The sequence below is a fragment of the Corvus hawaiiensis genome, chromosome 5 (genome assembly GCF_020740725.1).
Source record: "Corvus hawaiiensis isolate bCorHaw1 chromosome 5, bCorHaw1.pri.cur, whole genome shotgun sequence".
Classification (NCBI taxonomy): Eukaryota; Metazoa; Chordata; class Aves; order Passeriformes; family Corvidae; genus Corvus; species Corvus hawaiiensis.
The window spans coordinates 35,472,326-35,495,612 of record NC_063217.1 but is presented as its reverse complement, the minus strand read 5'-3'; the positions used below and the strand labels follow the sequence as shown (position 1 = coordinate 35,495,612).

The 23,287-nt window shown below is 34.9% G+C and overlaps 1 protein-coding gene across 22 annotated transcripts in view; it reads left to right on the top strand.

Moving 5' to 3' along the window:
• Positions 1-23,287, top strand: part of TENM3 (teneurin transmembrane protein 3) — a 1,328,112-nt gene that overhangs the window by 40,555 nt on the left and 1,264,270 nt on the right. For all 22 annotated transcript variants that reach the window (XM_048302939.1, XM_048302936.1, XM_048302938.1 and 19 more), the window contains exon 2: positions 11,701-11,817. The gene's annotated coding sequence lies outside the window, so the exon portion shown is untranslated. The remainder of the gene's footprint in view (positions 1-11,700; positions 11,818-23,287) is intronic.

The window sequence follows — 23,287 nt, the reverse complement described above, 5'->3', positions numbered from 1 at the left end:
ACTGACCAGCTTTCCTTTAGTTTTTCTCTTCTCACCATAGTAACTCCTAATCAAAATAATTTAATCATCTGACCTTTCCTTTTATCACAGTTTCAACTCTAAGCACAATGAATTTGTGGTGCTTGAGGTTTTTGGTGTTTGGTTTGGGGTTTTTGGGGAAGCATTTCTTGTGGGAGGGGTTTATTATTTTGTTCTCTTTTGTTTTGTGTTTCAGACATGTTTAAATACTCTAAGGTATTAAGATAAGTACCTAGAATGAACGGTCACCTAACCCACCAAAACATTGGTCTGTTTCTCCAAAATTACCTATGTCACTAATTTTTAAGACAGATAAAATTTGGTACTATGTGCATTTGGAGTAATGTTGTTTCTCACTCAGGAACATCATGTATATTCTGTCTCTGCTTCATTCTCTAGATTCAGTTTATAGAAGGTTATGTCAATACTAACACAGCAGTCTATTGGCTGTATTTTAATAAAATCTTTCTTCTGTATGTCAGTAGAAAGAGGTGATATCAATGGAGAAATATAACAAGAATTAGAGGAAAATCTGTTAGATTATTATTGGTGTATTCTTTGGAGGAGAATAGTAAAATCAGTGGCAAACAGTTCACATAAGCTCATGTTGAGAATGATAAAGTGTGATTGAATGAATCAGTGCTGTATTTTAAGTAGAACTGGGACAAAGGATTTTACATTCAGGAAGCTAGACCTACTTATTTATATGTTACTCAAGTGGTGGAAAGCTGCTAACTCAGTTGCTTTCTGTCTTCCCCTCTAATCTTACTATTCTTTTTAAATCTAAAGAAAATAGCTAGATTTCCTTCTCAAAAAACTGAACTAGTATTCAACCATTCTACCTTGTTATAATGTACTCATCCATAAAATGTCACATTTTTGAATTAAGCTCTGTAAAACATCAGCTGACTTTGACTTGACCTGATTACATTCTAAGCTGAACAATGTGTAGGGGAAATCCCCTTTAGCTGTGTAACTTAAATCCATCAAGGGAATGGCCCTCATCAGGTTCTTACAGTCATTCTTGAGGATGGAAAGAAGAGGAGCAGATCTGTCCTTGTACTCTTATTAAAAATGTATGAATATAAATCTGGTAGGAACTGGAAACTGAACATGGAATCACTCTTCTCTTTCCAGGCTGAGATCTACAACAGGTGCAGGGGTATGTTAAGGCTTCTACAGAAGGAGGTTATTCTTTTATCCTGTTTTATCCTTTTATCCTGTTCTCGTTCTTAAAAAAAACCCAAAAAACAACAGAATGTTTTCATGAGTTGGATTTAGAAACTAACCACTGCTGCCAAAAAGAAGTTGAGAATAGGCATTTTGCAAGATTTCCTGGGACTACTTTCTTCAAAAAAAATCAAATTTTCTTTAAATTCCCGACTTTAGTGTAGAAATAAAATTACATCAAAGTTTAGGAGAACCTAGAAGTAAACAGTAGATATTCTGAATTATCATATAATCAATATAATGCACATTACATTTATTAAAATTACAAGTGTAGAAATGGCCATTTACTTCATAATAAGCTTATGCTGATATAGAAAGACTGGAAAATGCAGAAAAATCAGTAAGGGGATGCTGGAGATAGAGGAGACAAGTGACCAAGACCTGTGTTGGGTAAAGTAGTTTGGGAAAACATGAATACAGACAGAAACTCTGTGGAAACCTCAAGTTTTTTATGAAAGGTTATTTCCTGGCAGTATTGCAAAATTGACTTAAGCTTTTTCCTGTATGTACACTAGCTCTGCTATGTGATATTTGCTCTTTCATTTGGATTTTTTCCAAATGCAATGTATGAATCCCAATAGTTTGCTCAGAATTAGTATTTTGGCTATTTTTGTTCTGAACAGTGGTCTCCAATTTATTCTTGTTTGTCTCTCTTTCTGCTTCCTGAATTAAAACAGATCTACTACCTATTAAAACCCACAAAATAAATCAAACACTTTTCAGCGCTGATTTTTTTAAATCTTATTAGAATAACTTCTAGTTACTTTTTTTAACTACCTAAATGTTTTTCTAAACTCATTAATTGTTCAGATGTTAAATTGTATTTGTTTTGGTGCAAGACTTCCCCTGTATTTAAATAGTATGATCAGAATATGCCAATAAAAGAACAGCAGAGGAAAATGTACATTGAGATCTAGCCACGCTGTCCAGAGGCACCTATTTTAAGAGTCCTAAACTTAAATGTCTTTTAAAGGTACTCTCTCTCCCTTTCGTGATATAGGAAATTTAGATGCTCAATTTATACTCATGCATAGATTACCAGTGGTGTTAATACATAGTATATAATGTAAATAATTTCTGCCTTATTTCTGTTTAACCACTTGTTTAGAAGTTTCAGGCCTAACTTCAGTTTTTTATGCACTCTCTTTTTGTTGTATATAAGATTTTTTTTATTATTATTGTCTTAATTTCCTTTCTGTATGGATGCAGTTCATCAGCGAAATAATTAACCCAATTTTTTTTGCCAACACTTAGTTTTCATACCTGCTGGACTTCACTTCTTGTGACAGCAGTTGTCATTGTTAGACTCTAAACCCTGGTTTTGTTGTGTGGTGTGTGTATGTGTGTGTGTATATATATGTATCCCCCTGCAAAGGTCACACCTGCCATTTATGAGAAAGTGTTCATAAAAAACTACATGACTTTAGCACATTATCTTTACAAATGCCTTATTTACCGTATGTCTGTGCATGCCAGAACTTCATCCTCACTAAAATGCTGTTGCATAGGTAACAATAGCTCTTTACTAGAAAATGTAATTTTTACATAGTTTGAATTTTGCCTAACCAGACCTTTCATTGCCAATTGCACTTAAATCAGTATTATTCTTTTATAAAGCCAACATGTGTCCAAGTTTTATTACTAAGTTTTACCTAGGGATATGCTGTCACTCAGGATGAGCTAGCTATCTATGAGGTATAGCTAAGCTGAGTTCAGAGGGACAGGAGAAAATCCTGCTGTATGTGTTTTCTGATGAACCACTGAAAGCAAGCAGATTTAGAACTTAAGTTCTCCAAGACTCTTCTTTGCTTTCAATGCAAAAAAGTAGAGTTCTGATCATTTAGATACCACAGATTGTAGAATCTTTCTGAGTTCTATTTAAACTAAGGTGTTTGTATTAACACTTGAACATTAAGGGAAATATTAAACCATAGACTATTTCAGGTTTAAAGGGACCCATAAAGATCATTGAGGCCAACTCCCCATCTTGAGCTAACTAATGATCTAAAAATTGCCAGTACTGGATATTCTGCCAGGTAGCTTTATATGCAACTGCCACTGTCTCTATCACTGTTCTCATTTCTTCTTATCTTGGATGCCATCCTCCCCATATTGGATGGGGAGTTGGACTGGATCCAAATGATCTGATAATGTAATTTTTTTGTAATCCCTATTTTTGGTTACTTATTTATTCTTCAATCTCTTCAACACTATTCTAAATACTTAGAAGCCCAAGCCGGGTCTAACTTGGAAAAAATCAGCCAGCAAGCAACCATACACCCTGAAATTTTTGTTCTTTTGTCTGAAGGGAGACTTTGTGGATCTTGTTTTGTAACTTCAAAATGGGTATATTCAACTGATGGAAAAATGTAATTACTGTCCTTAAGATAATTTATCACCAAACTACATTTGTGACATCAGCCGTTATGAGGTCTAATGCATGTAATTGGCAAATGTGTTTGCATCGCATACTTTATTCTAATTGACATCTACCATATTGCTGCTGACAGCGTTTCAGCCCAGATGAATGCTTTTTGCCAAGAGCTAATACTGCTTTGCTGAGGTAGGCATACATGGACGCATTGTATTGAAGATACAGAGTAAAAATTTACTATAGTTTTTTTACTGCTCAGGTGTCTAGTCACAAATTCTGAATAGTGAGGCTTTGACGTGCATCAAGTAGATTCATGACAGTTTGACAATGTCACTTTTGAGGGTTTGTGCAGTACACCAAAAGAAGACCATTCAAATACTGAAAGGTTACTATGTGCTTTGAAGCACTGAATATAATTCATGCAAGGCAAAACTTTATTAATTGAATCACTGAAGAAAAATATTTTACTTAAGAAACTATTAGACATTTTCTTTCTTGTAATAAGATTACACTTTGTCATCAGTACTCATGCAAGAAGATAATGAAAGTTAATTTTATGAGTTAGTGAAGGCCATAAGAGACTTTCTAAAGTCATTAAATAGTCAACATACCTACTACAGTGACATCCTGTCAAATCATAAAGAGTAACCTGTCACTCTTGCTGAACTAAATCATGATGTACCGTTGCATGTGGGCAAAGGTCTTCGGTAATAAAATAACTGTAGTGTTAGTGAGATCAGGATGCTTATATTTGGTGTCTTGGCTATAATTAATTCACCCAAAAATCTTTAGAGGAAAAGAAAAGTTAGTGAAACACAGTATTTCTGGATTAAAGTAGTTGTTCAGATAAAAGTATATTGAAAGTGTAAATTACATTAAATTGACACAATATAGTAAACATTAAAACATGAAAGCTGCACATTAAGCCAGGTTTTATAGACGTTTGGATCTAAAAAAATAATTCTTCTGTTACCATCAGTTGCAGTACTCCTTTTTTCCTATATATTAAAGCATATTTTTCTCCTTCTGCCAGAGTTCCTTGAAATTTCTTGGTATACATGATAAAAATCAGTCTAAATTGTAAATTTAGATTAAAGCAAAGTCTTACTTCATAATTTGAAGGTGCTATTAGTTTAAAGTGTATTTTAAATTGCTTTTCACCATGTTGTTTGCAATTTGCAATAATCAAGAACTTAACTTCGAAAAAATAAAATTTTGTTTCATTTTAATACACCTTTTAGATTCAGTAGCTAAAAGCCAGCTGAGAGCACTGTACTTGAAATATGTTGTCCATAGTAGATGGAGTATTCTGGATTCATTCAGTCACCTGGATTTTATTAAAACTCTTCAAGGGAAAGAAATGGCTAGAAACTTTCCTCCTGATTTTCATAAAAGGCTTAATTTAGAGAAACGTATTTAGTTCTAAAAAGCTCTATGAGTCTACAAGTAAGGATTGTTCATGTTTTTGTGGGTGTTGGGTAGCAAGCCTTTTTCACAAGTTCTCATATCATGCTTATAATAAGATATTGATTAAATTGCTATTGCTTTAACTCTCAGGCATCATTAACTGCATCATAAAATCATAGAATCATTAAGGTTGGAAAAGTGCCCTAAGGTCATGAACTCTTTATGGCGTCATCTTGACTTACATATACGTGTCTCTTACAACATACATATTGTTTAAAAGCCATTCTGTATATTTTTATACTATCCATGTGTGAGGTATGTGGGCTTCCAGAGACCACTTATAACATAGGAAGAATTCAGAAAGTGTGATGTTTAGCTGTGCAGCAGTAAAGACATATGATTAGATTCTTCATAAAAAAAAAAAATTGGTATTTTCAAGCCGCAAGCATACGTTCCACCTTAAGATGACAATTTTTTTCAGGTTCATGCTTCTTCACAGCATTTTCTCTTAGATCTTATTGGAAGTGAGCTTCATATTTTTACCATAGTCATTGAACATATTTTTCCTAGAGATGCCATGTTTTTTATAACATACACCATACAAAAAAGCTGTTAGGAAATGAAATCATATCTTTCATATTTTAAAAGGCAAAAAATGATAGCAACAATAAATACGATTTTGTAAAACTCTGAAAATATGTTACACTGTAAATGATACATCTGTAGCCAAATGAAATGTGTCTGAAGGTTGCCTTAATTATCTGCATGGAAAACAATTTTGAAAAGTTGTAAAAAATCACCAAAGTAGGTATTTCTAAGAAAACTAAGCAAATTTAATTTTTTTTATAATTTTGCTAGAATAAACAGCAACTCTTCTGAAATTTGAAATGACACATTTTCTCAAATTTGACGTCTGCTTTTTGCACAATGGGATCCATAAGCTGTGTGTGTCCATTCCAGATAGCAGTATCTATTGCCAAAGGAATTTAGCTTTCTATCTGTTTTAAATATATAACAGGCATATTATATAGTTTATTTTTAAATGTCTTTCAGATTTTCAAAAACTCTCTAAATAAACACTTGCTGTAATTTTAGGTTTTATCAGAGTTGTTTTTAGGACACAAAGGGTATCCAGAGGCCATCTAGTCCAACATCCTACTCAAAACAGGTGCAAGGACATCAGGGTGGCTAAGGCTATGTTGAGCCTTGAACAGTCCCTGGATGGCTTCTACCACCTGTCTGGGCAACCTGTTGCTGCTTTTAACCACCATCATGGTAATTCTACACACCACCCACCTCCCTGAATATCTGATAGAAATTTCTCATGTTTCCATTTGTGTTTATTACTTCTGTCCTATCACAGTGCACCTCTGAAGACAGTCTGAAGGCATCTTCTCTTGTCTTCCAGTGAAATTGTTTTACACAGTGAAAAGGTCACCCCTTCGCTTTCTCATGTCCATGCCGAACAGGCCCAGTTCTCTCACCCTCTCTTTGTACACCATGCTTTCTAGTACCCTGAGTATCTTGTTGGCTTTTTGCTGGAGTCACTCAGTATTGATATCCTTCACGTGTTAGGTAGCCCAAAACTGGGCGCAGTGCTCCAGATACGTCTTACAAGTGCCAAGCAGAGAGAAAGGATCGCTGTTTTGAATATGCGTTGCCTACAAGTTTTAATAATGGTAGGATGCACTCAGCCTACTCTTTATGGGCACACCTACTGGTTGATATTCAACTTGTCCACCAGAACCTCCAGACCCTTCTTTGCACTGCTGCTTGCCAGAGGGTTGTCCCCTCAGCCTGCCTCTCGCCTTGCCGCATGAGGTGTTTCCATTCCAGGTGCAAGGCCTTGTACATGCTCTTGTTGAGAGAGCTTCTGGTCAGCCCATTTCTCTGGCCTGTTCAGGTTCCACTAGCTAGTCCTGCCGTCCAGTGTATTGACTGCCTCCTCCAATTCAGCACCATCCTCAGGCTTGCTGAGAGTGCTCTCTGTCATCCGGGTTGTTAATGAAGACACTGAACTACTGCCCACCAGCTGGACTTCGCACTGCTCATCACAGTTGTCAGAGTTTTGGCAGTCAAACTAATTTTCTGTTCACTTTAGAATCCACTTGTCCAGCTTGTTTCTCATGAGTTTTGTGATAAGGAGACAATTGGAGACTGTGCCAAAGCTTGGCTAAAATGAAGATGCACAGCACAGTGCACAACTGCCTGCCACAGCTGCCAATCAGCTCACCACAGAGGGCACTGAGGTTGGTCAGGCATGATCTGCTCAGGCAAGAAATGGTTTCTACAACTACCCGCTCCACAACTTTTCCAGGGACACAGTTAAGGCTGACCAGCCTGCAGTTCCTTGGATCTTGCTTTTTACTTGTCGTAAAGAGGAGCATGACAGCAACTGCCTTCAAGTCATCAGAAACATTTCAAAAAGGACAGGCAGCAGTCTCACAGAGACACCTGCCAGCTCCATGAACACCTCTGGGGATGCCGTGCACCAGGGCCATGAACTTACATAAGTCTAAGTGGGTTAGGTAAGTGATCCACACCTCTTTCCTCTCCTGCAGGTGCTGCTTTATGTCCAGAGAATCTCTTAAGAAGCTCAGGGACCCTGGAGGCTTGAGGAGAAGCCTTACCAGTGGAAAAAAGGCATGGAGTACCTCCGCTCTTGGCCTATGGTTTGTCTCTAGAGCTGCTGTCCCGCAGGGCAGTGGCAGTAACCTCCCAGTGCTGGCTCCCTGCCCCTGGTGTGCAGCCGCTCCCAGCCCCCATGGACTTGCTCCAGCCACTGCTCCCTGCGGCCTCACCCTCCCGCGCCTGCTGCGGGTCCACAGCTACTCCCGGCAAAGGCAGAGCCAATATCCCTCGTCCTGCCCTGCCCTGCCCTGTCCCGTCCCTACCTCACCGCACCTCCCTTTCTCACTGCAAGGCTTTTAGGAGATGGTGAAGTTTTCTAGGCAGGTTGTGTTTTGTCACGGGAAAGGAAATAATCGTATTCAAAAAACTCCAGACTTGGAAAGGGAAAAGAGTGTATGAGGGTGTGTTTGGTGTCGGTATTTTTTAAATTTTATTTTTTAGGTTTTACTCATTTTTTTGATTTATTTATCTATGAGCTTTGTGAGTGATGTTGAGTAGAATCCCAGGCACGTGCTGCTGGAAGATAAGAAAAATAAGGCAAGAAAGGAGACTGGAATGAATAGATAATATTCTGACACATTTGATAGATATTCCTTATCTGGGATGCTATTATCATGGAAGTAGTAGAATTACAGGGCTGAACTGCTTTTCTTAGGGTCATTTTATATGTTAAGGGTGGGATATTACAGAGCAGAGAAGCCAGAGAAAGTCTTATGAAAAAAATTAATCTAGTACTTAAAATGAGATACAGATGTTAACATAGCCTTCTCGCCAGGGATAGCTGAGATTTCTCATGCTTTCACATGCCAAAGGGACAGCTATCCCAAGGCCTAGTTTAAGCAGCACATTTGATTTAGACTTATTGTCCTGTTTTACACTTTTCTTAGACAGTGGACTATGTTTTTTGCTGATAATCCAGTAGAAGTATACAATGCCCACTAAGGCTTGTGGAAAGTTGTAGTTCCTAATTTCCAGCCTAATATTAAAGAAAGCAAATTAAGCTTATAGATCAGAGAGGATGAAGTGTTGAGAAGGAGGAAGAAGGGCGTAACTGATCTGGAGTAGCAGAGAAGCTGAAAAATATGGGCAACAAAGGCACATAAAATCATTTGTTGTAGTGAACATGTAGTTCATTAATTTATTCAAGAGGAACAGCATCCTTCCCCAGTTTCTGTAACAGGGTAAAGGAACACCAGACAATGTGACACTTGCTGTTAAGTTCAGCTTGTTAGGAGAATCAGCTGAGGAATGGGCCATGTTATGAAGGTCTTCATGCACACGTGTACACGTCTGGTTAACTGAGACCTCCCTGTATTATCTTTCTTGTGAGCTGGCACAGGTGGACCTGGGCAAATGAGACACTTGTTCTGAGTGGTCTTAGATTCATCTGGTTTTGTCTCCTGTGTTCTTTCTTATAATTAAAATACTTCCTGTAATCTAATGAATATATTTCTCTATTTAAAGAGCTTCACCCAGCAGCGTAATATAGATGTCCCAAAACAGAAACATCCATTTTGAAAATCAGTTGTATTTAAAAACATAACAGACTTCATTTTCATTTTTAAACATATTCAAAAATTTGGAAAATCCCTTCTGTGCATGAAAATTAGTGCAAGCTAAACAGCTAAAGATGTTTTTTAAAGGAAATCTCCACTGAAAGATCAGAGGAGCTGGTGGGACAAATCTACATACAATTATATAAAACATTAAAAATTAAACATGAACAGTTAATTAACTATCTCATATTCTGTTAGCCTCTTTGTGTGAGGTCAGAAGTGTCTTTTCCAACCTAGTTGATTCTGTATAGAAAGCTGTGGAAGATTCAGGGGTCAGTATTGGAATCTAGGATGGGTGATGTTAGAATCCAATAATTGTAGTAAATATAACAGATTAATCACACAAAAATGATGAACTTTTCTTATAAAACTAAATACAGATAATCTAACTGTGAGGTTAAGCTCAACTAGAAACAAAGAACTATCTTTTATTTGCATCTTCGGTGAAAAGACTCTTTGATTTATAGCAACAAAAGATGTGCATGAAGGAATAAACAAATCTTTACATTTTGTATAGTAACATCATATTTGAGAACTTAAGGATGGTGAAATTTCAAAAGCTCAGAAAAGGGCTGACAGTAAGACCTGAAGAAATATCCAAAGAATTGTACATAGTTGTCTAACCTGAATTTCCCTGAGGGACCTGAAATTATCAAACTGTTCTTTATACACATCTGCAAGAGATACTGAGATTGAGCAGCTCGCATAGATTTCTGAGGAATAAGTCATTCCTATTCCATCTCTTTAAAAACTGCAGCAAGCCTTAAGGGTTAGAAGATATATGACTTTAATTTTGTAAACTGCTGTTTTCATAATTATGCATGGCATTCTTTTAAGCAAGCTAGGGAACTGTGATCTAGATAAGATTAGACTGAAAGTGTATTCAAGTTTTTTGGGTTAAAAAGATGTGATATTTATTTGCAGTCACTCCACAGTAACAGTTGGGGGGAGGAGTGTAATTCTGTAAAAGTCTGTACTGGGTGTAATATTATTCTATGGCATTGTTGGTAGTTTTGGAAATGGAGTAGGTGCTAATCTTGCTTCTGTCCCTTAGAATACAGGACTCAGGCTTAAAATAATCACAATAAATTGTACAAATACTAGAAAATAATAGACATACAATTTTGGTGAGAGCAAGCACAAGCACTCACTAAGTAGGAATAATTAACAGCATAAGTGCAAGATGGGGAATTCCCTGTAATACTTCAGGTAAGAATGGGGACAGCATATTTACCATGCCATATTCTTACATGTGTAGTTGGTTCCATATTTTTTGCTTTCTTACACAAGTGTTTTCCTTCTTTTCAGCAGTAGGAGATCTCAAGAAGTGCTAGAATGCCTGGCAGACATCTTTTGACACATCTGAAAACACATCATGCCTCTATCACCCTTTATGAATTTGAGGCATGACATACTAATTTCTGTTTACTGAGTTGATAGTCTGTGGCAAAGGCACAGGGGATAGAAACTGCTGAAACAAGATCCACTTGATCTCCACAGATCTTTAGGAGCATAATGTGTAAGCATCCAGTGAAACAACTTGGAGGCTCAAGTTGTCTAAGTTTCTAAAAGGACTAATAAAATGTACCTGGTTATTGATTGTTCATTAAATTAAATTAAATATTAAAGGCATCAGAAGAAGACTTTGAACCAAATTTATTGAACCTAAGAAACGGGAAGAATGAGGGTAGCAATATATAAAATTGTTGAGAAAGGAGATCAGCATAAATTGATTTAGGTAAGACAAGAAGTAGCAGGGATTAATTTGCAGCAGTAAGATATAAAGTAAGAATGGTTATCTCCTGGGGCAAATTTTTTTTATGTGGAGTGTGGTCCAGCTTTGACTGCAGCTATTTAAAGGGAATAGTACTGGCCCTTGTCAGTACTGGTTTAGATGTGAAGATAATCTGAACCCTGCCCCCTTTATGAAATACCTAGACAGGCCATCTTTATGCCTTATTCCTAACTTTTCTACTTTCTGTAGAATTCTGCCAAGTATGTAAATAAGATCTGAAAGAAGAGAAGCTTCTTCTTCTGTTTCTACTGAAAGACAAAAATGATGAATTAACTGTACTGTTAAAATAAACATGTCTGTTTACTTCATATATTCTATATACTCCAGTTGTTCTACATGCTGAATGGAAACACAGTTGTGCTGTTTTGGACGGCTGGACAAGTTCCCTCTGTGGTCATTATGTTTCTTCTCTCAGGCTACCAGATGGCTGTTTAGGTGTAATGATAACATCTGTTTGATTCTACTTGGCAGTCTTGAGATTGAAGAACTCTGGAATCACTTGGGTACTACAGAATTAAATGAAGACAAATCTGGAACTTTTGTCTTCTGTAATTCCATATTGATGAATAATTGTATGGACTTTGCCATAAATTATTGTTCAACATATTCTCATTTTTTAATTTCTAATCATTTGGTTTATGTTATTTTCTGTATTTAGTTGTACTGACTCTGTACTGGTTATTTCCTAGGTGTATCTATAGAAAGATAGAAAATTGATCACAGGAACAGAACACACTCTGGATTTTCTTCTGATGCGCATACTACACTGATTGAAGTATTGAATCCTTTTGCAACACCGCCTTCCTGTAAGTAGGCTCAATCAGTGGGAAATATATTATAAAATTTTTTGGGTTTCTGTGTAATTCAGTACTCTACAAGGAAAATGGCTAATTTAGTATTCTACCAGAGAAAAACAGTTACACGTATTTATATGCACACGTCAGAAAGAACAATGCGAAGGCTTAAAGCTTGTTCTGATGTTCCTCCACTGCCTTTTCTGAAATTCAGACTGAGAAAGGAAAATCATGAGTCACAGGCATTATTAGCCACTTTTTGGAAGTGGTAACTCTGTATACTATGGAGATGAAATAACGAATTTGTAAGGCAAGAAAAGCAAGAAATAGAATTGTAACATGAAGGGATTATACGGGTATCTGTATTTGTTCTTATCAACTTCTCTCTGTGCCACTAAGATAACAACTAATCATAGTCTCTTCCAGCTAGAGAGGCACAATATGAGCACTAACAGACAGCATAAATATTGTCTATGGCTGCCCTTGGCTATGTGCCTCACAGTTAATGTCAAGGGACACAGACAGATAGTTCTGAGATGGTCAGAGTGACAGTCTAAGGATATGTTGTGATTAGTAAATACTGAACAGTTCTTAAATTGGATTTTATCACTACTACAAGCGAGATATAAATCTCTTTATTGTTATGGGAATGAATGGAGATGTTGAGATATTTTGAATTCATGAAGTATCCAAGTTTATAAATTAAGGCCTTATATTGGCAACAGATATTTGATTGACATACTAGTTTTCTGGATTCAGAGTTATAAGTTCTGCATACAAAGTAACAACATGGAATTACTGTGATTTATTAATGTAAAAAAAATTTTTTAAACAATTTTGTATTGGCTTATTTGATAGGCTGTCATTTTATATGGTTGTAATCTGTAGATATGTGAATTCTCCTAGATGGTAAAAACACATGGTGTTGATTAGGGGATACTCTATCTATATTCTTTAGAAGTTTGGCTCTTTAAAACTCAGATGTTTATGTTGACTGGAATATTCAGTGCAAAGGAATTAAAATATAGGTCCAAAATTATGAAATAAAATTTTTTATTTTATTGAGCATTTATCTTGTCATTGTCAAACATATCAGTGTCATTTATGCACTTTATTTCCTGTCATATCATAACTGAAGCAGCTTTTAAATGTTTAGTAGTATTGCATTGTTGTTTTGTTTGATTTTGCACTTAAAGTTGACTTTTTTTGCAGGGATCTAGGGAATGCAGATTGCCATCTGTTGCTTAAATCTCTGTACATCTCTACTGCATTGAATGGATAGCCTTTTTAGCCTGGTTTCATGATCTGGAAATAGGAAGTGATGCTTTGAGATAAGGCAGTGTAAGGTTACCTCAGTGCTCATTTGTTTATCTGCACTCATTGCATTTGAACCCTCTGTAAGGAGTGGCATCTGAAAAGAGGGAAAGGTCTCACTAAGATGTTTCTAAAACTTGTATGGTAAAGAATGGCTGAGCAGGGGGGAGGGAGTTGCATACTGACTGACTGTCTCTAGGGTCAGCTTAAACTATATTAGATGGGGGAGTAAAAAATTGCAGTTATCTCTGTTATGGGTGAAACTTCAGCCAGAGCTCAACACTTTCTTACATGCTAAAAACATTCAACTGTCAGCTGTGGATTTGTCAGAAGCAATGTATCATAAGTTTTATCATACTGCATGAAAATTCTTGCTTCTAATGGCCACCATGAGCAGTTTGTAAACCTTTTCAGCCTGGGTATTCAAACCCCAGTGTCCCCAGAGGAACGCTGATATATCTATAAACACAGGGAGATGCAGCTGGGGAAACTGAAATGCCTGGGTGCAGTCAAATGAAGTGCTTGCCTCTTCTTCTCAGCTTTCTATTTGGTGTTTTAGGTATGTTTGTAATAACTTCAGTGTGCTTTTAATGGCAGAGTTGTTTTTCAGTGCTAAGCATTTGTGTAGAAAATAATTGAAGTTCATACAATAAACCATAGTTCAATTTACTTGAACATGTAAGTTGGCTCATTTATGAGTCACTCTTGCATGACCAGTACAGCAATATTCCACATGATAATTTAGGAAGTATACAGTAATTGACATATAATAATATTGGAACAGATTGTCCAATACATTTATTTCTTGGACAAAAACTGATCTATTTTAATTTGTCGAATTCTATGCTGCTTTCTCATGGAAGTGAAAGTATATTTATTAAAACAGCAATGACTGTGAAACCTAGTGTGGTAAAATTTGATAATTTCTTTTGTCAAAGAAGCAGATCATGAGTTAACTCGAGAGTAATTGTTAAATTTAAAGTGCAAGGTAGTGGGAACACAAAAAAGGCTTTATGATGAGTTTTTGTCAATCTGTATAATTTTTCAGTTAAGCAGTCATAAATCAAGGAATATTGTATTTTTTGAGGCTCATTAAAGAGACATTATACATTAGAATAGTGAGGCAGTCAGCATAATGAAATGATGAATGCCTATAACTATCTGTATGTAAATGATGTGAGACAGATTTGCTGGTGCTACAGAGGAGAATAGCAATCTCTTTGACAGTTCCCTGTAGGTGCTACTTCTGGATACAACTGACAGATGTTGAATGTAAACCTCTTCAACAGCAAGCACTTATTAGCACTCAGTGGGGAAAAAATGGCAATATAGAATAAGACAAATAGCAGATAATGCCATTTAAATAACTTTGTTCTTACGAAGGTTTATTGCCAATAAGTTAAAATCTGGAAGGTTGGGTTTTTGTTTGGTTTTTATTGACAAAGCCTAGGTAGGTAAGAGAACATTTTGGAATTTAGGAAATTGTAATTTGAAACATTTAAGAAAATTCACTCAGTATTATAACTTGATGGAAAATCTATGTATGTGCCCTTTCATCCACACACTTCTTTTGAAATGTTATTTGGGAAATATTTGTTGAATCATTATGTGATAAATGTCAGTACTGTGTGTGTTTGCTGAATTTATCAAATTAGTTTAATTGTTGTTTCCTTTCTTTTTCTCCTCCCATGATAGAATAGAAAACTGTAGTCTTTCAGATTTGTCATTTTAATAGAAAAAGACCAGAAGTAGTTAATGAAACCTGGTTAGCAATAGCAAATATTTTTAGGACATCCTTTGATTTTATTTCTAGGCTATTTCTCTCAGTCCTAGCCTGAGATGCTACTCCTAGAAGTATAAAATATTAATCTGTGTGAGATTCACAATAATACAGCTCTTCAACAGAAAACAGCATTAAAGTAGTTCAGGAAACTATCAGAACCACTTGATTTATTTCTAATCCTACTTTGTAATAGATTAGGTTAGGGATTTGTCTTTCTTTAAAATATGAATCTAGGCACATGAATTGATTTTTCAAATTGTCAAAGCTTATTTTAAACCTTTTTATTTTTTGAGATAGCCTGTCCTTAATGAATTTTTTTTTCTAGCTGCTGGACAAGCTGCTGCTTCAAAGGGTAGAGATTAAGCCAACACTAAGAGTGATGCAATGTCTACGTGTTTAGATGGCCTTTTGTCTTTTAGTATTGTGAAATCTCTGACACTGTGTCTGCTTTTTCTTTGTTATCTTTTGTCAACTGTTTAACACTACCTTGTGTTGCTTGCACTAAATCTTTTTGGAGTTTAGTGTTTCACTGCGCCACTGCAGATTTGTAATCCCCTTTCATGGTGTTAAATTATCAGCCACATATGCACTGTGTCTAACTTAGTGGACATATTTATTGTTCCCTGGCTACTGTGCTTGCTAATTTGTTTCTTTATTGCTTTGCCTTGAATTAGGGAATAACCACCCTCTCTTTCCTCAATTCTTAAAGGAATAGCTAAAGTTTATTCCCTCATGCTTTTTGTTCTTGGTTCTCACTGTCACAAATTAAATCTAGATTATTTTCTTCATATAGATAGATCCTGGTGTATATTCATGTAGAACAGCTGAGGTTCAAGAATGTCAAATGTGAATATCATCTCAGTGGGGAGGGTAAATAAATACATTTTATGATAGAATTTAAGCAATGATCCATGACTGCAACAGACTTCTCATATAGCCAGACTTTGGAAGTAAGGAGGAGTTCATAAGTCTAGGAAATGTACCATGATCCTATTAACCTATGTTCATTAAATGATGAAGGGCCTAAAACTATTGCTGCATTTTATCTCCTTCTCTTTTCCAGACAGTAGAGTTGCAAACATTTATATTAGATAGAAGAGCTTTCTGTGCATTTCCTGGCTTAAGCTTTACTCCCTTTCCTTTGCTGCTGCTTCTGTTCTCAGCTGTGTAATAATCCCTCTTATGTTAGATGCCAGAAGCATTTCCTAACTGTCTTGACTATCTGGTTGAGCCAATCTCTGAAACATTTTGAAAAAGGTGAAAACATCTAACATGCACCTTTACATGACAGATAACAAAATTAGGCCATGTGCTATAGCTTAAAAAAAAAAAAAAACAGACAAAAACCAGCAACATGTGTTCTATAGAAATCTCCTAAAATTATATGTTTGAACATTTTGTGCACCAAAATATAAGAACCCAACCAGCCTTTTTTCATTCAACCCTTTAGAGCATCCATGTTGCTAAACAAAGTAACTGAGATCAGAGAATACTGCATCTGAAATTAAATTCTGTCTGTTCCTCTGAGGCTGGTTCTGTATGATCCAGTGTGTTCCTATACGATGCTGTGTAAATCACTAGAAATGTGTCTTTTCTGGTTTTTCTGATGACTGCACTTATTTGATGAGTCAAATAAGTTATTCACTGGTTTTAAGAATACACTTAATATCTATATATGATTATAGACTTTATATAAATATAGTGCCTAAATATATGCAAAGTATACAGAGTGTATATAGTCTTGTAAATATAGACTAAATATGCAGTGTATAAATTTATATTTAATATTTTTTTTTTAGGAGAACAACTACAGGTCAATAATATACTGTAGAATGTAATTGCTTGCAGTAGTTTGAAAAAATTGCTTTGAAATGTCTCACCAAACTTTTTTAACTAATAAAAAAGCATACTGAAACATATGTTTCATTGTTTCATTATTTCTGCTTACAGTAAAAGAAATAATAAATTTAGTACAATGACATCTATGTAAACTGCTGAAGAATGATGCATTTTTCATTAAATATTGTGTCAAATCACTAAGGAAAATCCATACTAATGAAAACTAAATTGAAAATACATTTATATGTTATGTTGAGAGTTTTATTGCACTGTCATTGCATTTTAAAATCAATTTTCTTCTCAGTTCTACTTGAGTACTTGAATAATTTTTGACTAAGCTTAACATTAGATACTACTAGCATTATTTCTTTATGTATCAGTTAAATCTCAGTGGTAATCTACAAATAGGAGTATAGTTTTAAATCTAATGCTTTTGTCAGTTATATTTAACTGAACTTATGACTTTACTAATTGCAAAAGAATTGAAATCACTTGGATATTGTTTCTCTTTTACTCAAAGAAAACCCTTTGCAGAATGTAATAAAGAAATGCTATGATGCTCATCCAACTATTTCAGCTATTTCTTTTTTAGAACTGAATAATACGTTTAAATTATATTGAATGTCAGTTGTATGAGCTTAGTTCTGCTGTGTAAGTGTGCCAGGGGAGAACAAAATTAAAATATAAACCTGCAATATAATAATATTTCATTAATGCCTATTTCAAATAATCAAACAATTAAAACAGTTTTAATTTGCAATTGATTCTAGGGGCAGTATTTTTACACAAATAATATTTTGGGTTAATTGAACTTCTGTAAACAAGATGCTTGTTGATTTATCAAACAAAAGCCAAAAAAGTCTTATGAGCCCATTCCTTGAGGCTTGGGCTCTCCAACTTTCACAAAAAACATTTGGAATTTCACTTGTAAGAGGGCATTCTGACTGGACCCAAAAGTCATTCTTCATGACTGATGTCAAAATAAAGAATTTTAGTGCTCATCTGGGAAAAGGAAAGCATATATTTAGGCAACCTGTTACATCAGATAACTTTTGTTTATTTGTTTCTATTAAATATTGCTGAAGTCCACAAATACAGAAAATACAAATCTCTGTATGGGTAAGCTCACACATAATGTCTTTGTTGGCGGTTTAAAATCTAGCTTTTTGGGTTAGACTGAAAAAAATCACAAATATATATTCAGCGAAAGATCCCAGTCATGCAGTGCTATCTAGCTGAAGGGAGGCCTAAAATTTAAACCACAGAGTACCCTGAATTGGGAGGGACCCACAAGGATCATCTAGTCCAGCTTTAACTGAATGGCCCATACAGGGATGGAACCCACAACCTTGTCATTATCAGCACCATGCTCTAGTTTCCCTTGAATAGAAAACGGAAAACTGTTCTTCAGTCCTTCCAGCATAAAAGCATAGTTTCATGGTAACAATGGAAGGAGACTCATAATGATTGGTTGCTTCACTGGTGCTTTAAAAATTTGATAGCCCAGCAGCAGGAGCCACTGTATGTTATCATTGCCTCACATGTGTCAGTCTGTACTTTGTCTTTTTAACAGTGAGGACACAGTTTTAGAACTTCACTGCCAAGAGATGACAGTTAAGGCAAGACTGTGGAAAATATGCATATGGAAATGAGTGACAGTTTTATCTTAAGACTTTTCAAGATTTCAAGAATAGAGTGTCTATATAAGCGGTCTCAAAAGAGTCTTTTGTTTTTCTGTTTCGAGATGTAGAAGAATATTTAGCATAAAAATTAAGTAGAAAGACAAAGATTTACGACCGGTACTGAAAATGCTGTGCACTGAGCACATACTCTAGGTTTCCTCTTTAGCCATTGTAAAGTGTTTACATTCATAACTGAGACTGAAGGTGAAGAATTGTGGGGGAGAGCAGAACTAAAATTGTAACTAAATGCAAGAAAACAGTAGAAAAGAATAAACAATAGGGAGAGTACGACTTTGGACACCAGCGAAGAGGGTGAGATGAAAGGTTGCTGGAAACGGAGAAAGATAATGAGAACTTTCTTTCCCATCTTAATTTTAGACACTGCCGTAACCTGAGGCAAACTGTTTGACATTGCAAAGCAGAAGCAATTATCTGTTTTACTGAAGCGATTTTCACCTGAAAGGAATGGAAATTAGAAAATGAAAAGATGAAAAAACTAGCATAGGAGTGCTGTACTAGTGAGTCTGTATTTAAAGTCTAGTAAATCCAGATGAGATGCATCATTGGGTAGTAGCAAAGCAAATGTAAACATTAGTTCTCTAAAAATGTATTCAAATACAATTAAATATATAGATGTATATATTTTGCATCCTTTTATATGTATCTCTGTACACATCCATTTTCATAGTTTTGTATGCACACATCATTAGTAACTGAGTTTTATTACCTACCTTCATTTTCTGGTGAACTTTAATCAAGTTTATCGCTTCAGAATTTCATTTTATCATTATATTTGAGTGATAAACCTGCAATAGGCCCATTGCAATGAAAGTACTTGCAGAGTAGCCTTGAATGCCTCACATTTCCCTCCTCTTATCAACTGCACCAGACCAAGCTATGTTTAATAAATACATAGTGTTTTAGTTTTTTGAAACTAATTTAAGAGTAGACAAGAAGGGCAGAAAGAAAAGCTTAGATTAAACTAAAAAAAATAACATTTTAATTTCTGAAATGAATAAATTAGTGTTTTTCTACTTGCTGCAATGTGAATGAGATTGCATAACCTCTCTAAGGAAAAGCAATTTAGATTCACAAGAGTCTGGAGTGGGTGTTTCACCTGATCTCACTGATAGCCATTTTATTTTTAGTAGCTGTACTTCTGTAGTATTTGACTGAAGAAAACAGACTTCTCTCTTATTCTGAGAGGACTTGATTCTATATTTTAATTAAGACCACCTTCATCTTTTTTTTCCTATTAAGCTGTCTTTATCTCAACCCAAGTTTTCTTGCTTTTACCCCTCTGATTCCCTCCCTGATCCTGCTGGTGGGGGGTGAGTGAGTGACTGTGGGGTACTTGGTTGCTGGCTGGGGTTAAACCATGACAGGAGGGAAAGGCAGCTAACAGGAATAACATTTTCATAACTGATCTTAATAGTGAACTTATTTTTTGTCTGAGTTGGAAACATATATTGTGTAAAAGAGGCAAGATCATAATAAGGAATAACCTGAAGTTTATAGAGTAAACAAACATACAAAAGCTTTTTTTTTTAATGGATGTTAAACTGGATAAGGCAGTTTTTTTTTAGTGTGCTTTAGGTTAAACACTAACATAAATATAAATTTCATACTGTATACAGGCATGGTTTTGTGTCTCTGTAGATTTAAAATTAACTTCTCTGTGTTGAGATTTGTTTTGTGAGTACGAAATAACACAATCATGGAAAAAAATATTGAGGTAGTGAGTTGCATTACTGTTAACATAATAAATAAACCCAAGAATAATTTGACCGCACAAGCATCCATATTTGTTTTGATTTCTTGAAGATAAAATAAAAAAAATTGAAAGTTAATTTTTCAAAATCTTACTATAAATAAAAAATCTTGGTTGCTTTTTTCTCCATAAATGCCTGTCATCTTTGTTTAGCTTCAGTCCCCCAAGCATGTAGAGACATGGAAACTATGAATATGTTTTGTTTTATTTTGGATCATAGCTGGTTTTTATAAACTACCTTACTATCTTTGACACTTTCCATCTTTTCCAGCCTTTTTTTCAGATGATAGCAGCAAGATGGAAGCTTCTTATGTTAATGCTAAGGTGTTTAATAGAGGACCTGAGCAATCCCTTTGCATAGTCCTGTATGTCTCTCTAGAAGGATAATTATCATATTCACATGACTTTCTGGTGATCTCAGTAAGGATGAACACATGCACAAATATATATGAGATATGATAGTGTGGATATGAAGGTATATGCATGTAAACACCATTTCAGTTATGTTTTTAATTGAGAAGGGAAAGAACACATGAATACAAAAATAATGTTACATCTCCAGCTAATAATGACATTACTGGTGGAATAATGTTTTTCTTGTATTCATTTTCATTTTGGTTTCTTATTTTACTGCATCTTTTACAAAATCTCATTAAAATCTAATTCTAATTTCATTTGGACCTGTTCACTTCAAAATGTAAATCAGACTGGTTTTTATTTACCTGATTATGTAACAGTTCGTTCGAATTCAGTAGGACTGTTCTCTTGAACAGCAATCAAATAAGAGAATTATACAACATAGATCACACATTGGTTCATTAAGGGAGATACTAACAGAACTGCTCACTCCATTTGCCTTAGCACGCCCATAAAGTTTTTATAAATTCTGTTAATCTACAATGGTGTGTCTAAAGGCTTCAATCTACGTCACTTTGATTGTTTTCCCTTGAATATAACACTTGGAAAAACTGATCTTGAAGCCCCTGCCAAAATTTACCATTTATAGACAGTGGTTTCTTAGTTCTTTTTTTCTGCTCTCTTTGTCCTGCACTTTGAATTTTAGATATTTTCTATAGTTTTGAAGGATTTAAATTTCTAAAGTATTAAATTGTTAAAATGCCTCCAAATGCTACATATTTTAAATTGTAACAGAAAACGTCAAACAGATGCAGAATCTTTGAACAGTTACCAAATTTCTTTAAATGTAAAAAATTCACTGCAGTTGCACTGCAAAATTCTTTGGCTAGTGATGCCCTACCAGAATGTAGCTTTCTTTTCTGCTTGATGATTGGGCAGCAGACTGGACCAAATTAATTACTAAGATTCCCTCCAGGCCTATTTTCTATGGTTCATTTTTCATGTTAAGTTTCAGATTTTTGCAGCGAAGTGGTACTTTCTGATTATAAAAATGGTTGAATTTAATATAGATGGATCAAGCATTTGCATTTTATTAGGGAATAAGTTCTGTTGCAATGAAATTTATATGATATATATTATTACATAGAATATTAATCAAATCAAAAATAACAGGTATTTTAAGGTCCTATTGGACCTCTTAGGAACAGAAGTTTTTGTCTTACTGGTTTGGAAATGTTATAACCTGAAGAGTAATAGCATTAGAATGTTTATAAGGGGTAAGCACGTGCTAAGATCTTACTGCCAGTGATTAATTTGATGGTTTAGCAGTTGTATTTAAACATCACTTACTCAAATATTTTCAAAAATTTCTTTTGCTTTGAGATTTAATTATGGGGATTTTTTAATAATAACAAGTGTTGTCTGTTAATTTGTCAGCAGTAATTATTAATGTGGTAACATACTTGCAACTTTTGAAAGTAGAAGATTGGAAGAACTATATATAATTTTAACTTACACATAATTAATTTCTACTCCTTTGGTGTAATTGAGAGATTTCACATCTTTTCTTCCTCATACTTTGTCAAAATAAGTCAAACACAGCCTCGCCCATGCTCAGAACTGTACCGAGTGTTAACAGAACAAATCTGAAAACCCAGTTTTTGTTCTTGGAGCCCCTAGAAAATTTCAGGTAAAAAGGGTGGTTATCAACTATTTACAGTGATTCCTTTTTGGCATAAATGAACCCTGTTCTAAAATGTGGTCAAATAACACATAGATTTTATAATTTATTTTCCTGACGTCTTAAGGATTCAGATTCATCAAAAACCCCACAGTGTGTGTGCAATCAAAGTTTTGGAAATGAATCACCAGGCAGGATATTTTGGTATACAAGACCAAGCATGTGATAAAAGTAGTTGTTGACCTATTGGGGTTTTTTTGCTTGCAGATCATAAGACTAAAATCAAATTGTGTTTACCAGATATACATTTTTTTTTCATGAGCTGAAATTTCAAGTCTGTTTTCTTTTTTGAGCTTTTCAAATACTTCCTTTCTATCTTCTTCCTAAAATTAAATTTCTTTGAAAGAAGAGTTTAAATAAAAAAAACCTCTGGATGTCTTCATTTAAATGTTGCAAATAATTGATTACTAAAAATAAGGTTTCAGATACTTTGAGAATGAGATACTAAATGAATCAGATTATAAGTGTTAGCAAAATTTCATAAAATAACATTTTTCATTATACTTCTACAAAGCTAACCTTGAAGACCCAAAGGGCTTCAATAAGTTATATTTTCTAACCTGACAGGGCTAAACCAAGGAGTCTACTCTTGGGAGAGAGTTGGAAGTGCCTCAAGAAATAAGCAGGGGAAAAGAAAAAATTAAATGCTCGGTATAGACCAAAAAGTTTGTCCTTTTCAAAAACTTTCCTTGCAAGTACCTATATTGAAAAATTTGAATTTCCACATTTTTGCAAGCAACATGCATTAAAATATTTGTTTGGGACATGAGTCATTGCAGACATGACGCAAATTAGTTTGCTAGAACAGACAGTAGCTGGAAGAGGCAGTATTTAAATTCAGTCCTAACTACTAGTTTTTTATAAAGAACTCAGATATTTCTAATTTCAAAATTAGATCGTCAAGATAGTTTTGAATCTTTATGTTGGTGGTTAGCTACCACCTGCAGGAAAAGTTGTTAACATTTATAGTTGTTATTATTTATAGACTTTCCTAT